This window comes from Molothrus aeneus, unplaced genomic scaffold (genome assembly GCF_037042795.1).
Source record: "Molothrus aeneus isolate 106 unplaced genomic scaffold, BPBGC_Maene_1.0 scaffold_34, whole genome shotgun sequence".
Classification (NCBI taxonomy): domain Eukaryota; kingdom Metazoa; phylum Chordata; class Aves; order Passeriformes; family Icteridae; genus Molothrus; species Molothrus aeneus.
Window position 1 is genome coordinate 2,836,843 of NW_027099005.1, and position 2,067 is coordinate 2,838,909.

A 2,067-nucleotide genomic window follows, 5' to 3' on the forward strand; every position below is an offset into this window, starting at 1 on the left:
TGGGGAAAAATATTTTATCGATGGCTCATCAAGGGTGATAGAAGGGAAAAGAAATCCAGGATACGCTATTGTAGAAGGAGAACATCTGTCTGTAATAGAACGAGGAAAAATAAGTGCTAGCTGGTCAGCTCAGGCTTGTGAATTATTTGCTTTATACCGAGCTTTAGAACTTTTAAAAGATAAGGTGGGGACTATTTACACTGACTCAAAATATGCTTTTGGAATTGTACACACATTTGGAAAAATCTGGATGGAAAGAGGTTTGATAAACACTCAAGGGAAGAAACTGATCCATCAGGAGTTAATAATCAGAGTGCTTGAAGCCCTGAAAGGGCCTAAGAGAATAGCTGTAGTACATGTAAGAGGTCATCAACGAGGGCCAAGCTACTTAGCAAGAGGAAACAACACAGCTGACCAAGCTGCTAAGGATGCAGCCTGTAGATTAAAAGAAACTATCCAGCTGAACACTATAGCGGAAATTCAAGAGGAGCTGCCAAACAGTTATAGTACTCAAGAGGAGGAAGCTATAAAAAGATTAGAAGCTAAGAAAGAGCTGGGAAAATGGGTACTGCCAGATGGGAGAGAGATTTTACCTAAAGCTTATGCTAGAAGGATTCTAATCCAGTGACACCAACATACTCATTGGGAAACAAGAGCCTTATGTGATCATTTTTTAAAATATTATGGATGTATTGGAATTTTTGAAATAGCGAAACAAATAACACAGGGGTGTTTGACGTGTCAAAAGGTTAACAAAAAAGTTATGAGACAAGCTCCAACCGGTGGTAGAAAAATAGCCTACCGACCATTTGAAAGGGTTCAGGTGGATTATACTGAATTACCAAGGGTGGGCAGGTGGAAATACTTGTTAGTATTAGTAGATCAACTAACTCATTGGGTGGAGGCCTACCTGGCTGCCCGAGCCACAGCGAAGTTTGTGGTTAAAATATTGTTGGAACAAATCATTCCTCGATTTGGGGTTATCTGGGCCATTGATTCTGATCAGGGCTCCCACTTTACTTCCAGCATCATAAAAGGAGTAACACAAGCCATGGGGATTTCCTGGGAATATCACACCCCTTGGCACCCCCAGAGCTCTGGGAATGTGGAAAGAATGAACCAAACTATAAAACAGCAGTTAACAAAATTAATGATTGAGACCCAAATGTCATGGGTAAAATGTTTACCTTTAGCACTGCTTAATATAAGGACACTTCCAAATGCAGATACGGGACTTTCTGCATATGAGATGCTTTATGGAATGCCTTATTCCCAGGAAGTACCCCAAACATCAGTAGTCATAGCCGATATGACTATTCAAAAATACATCCAGAAGATGGGACAACATGTCCTAGAACTAAGGGAGAAAGGGGTAATTGCTCAATCAGCCCCTCTCAGATTTAGCACACATCAAATAAAACCAGGGGACTGGGTGCTGATTAAAAGCTGGAAGGAAGAAAGTTTGTCTCCTAGGTGGGAAGGTCCATATTTAACTCTGCTGACCACTGATACAGCTGTCCCAACTGCGGAAAAAGGTTGGACCCACGCGTCGTGGGTCAAAGGACCAGTGGAACCATCGACAGAGACGGAACCACCGACAGAGACGCCCGCTGAGTCCCAGTGGAGAATTGCATCTACTCCCGGAGAACTGAAAATCAAGTTAAAAAGGGACTGATGTATGTCACGAAAACGCTCCTACCTTAAGCTGCAAAACCAATTGTACTCACGAGAGGTAGAATGTGCTACTCCAAACTGTGTTATCCATGGGGTTGTTTTAAGTGTATAGAGTGTGAAGAATTTTGGTATACAAACCTACCAAGGGGACAGATCCCTAATGCTCTCTGCTGTAATTGTATGAAAGAAATAGAGAAAGAAACTGATAAAACTTTGTAGGCTGCAGTAAGGAAAGGATATATTAAAACAGGAGATAAAGATTAGTGGAGAACCTGGGTACACGGAACAAGAGCAGGAATTGATTTGCAGGAAGTACCAAAGGCCAAACTAGAAAAAGTAGAGTGTGACAAGGGCAATTGGATACCGGAGGAATATCAAATTAAAGCAAAAGAG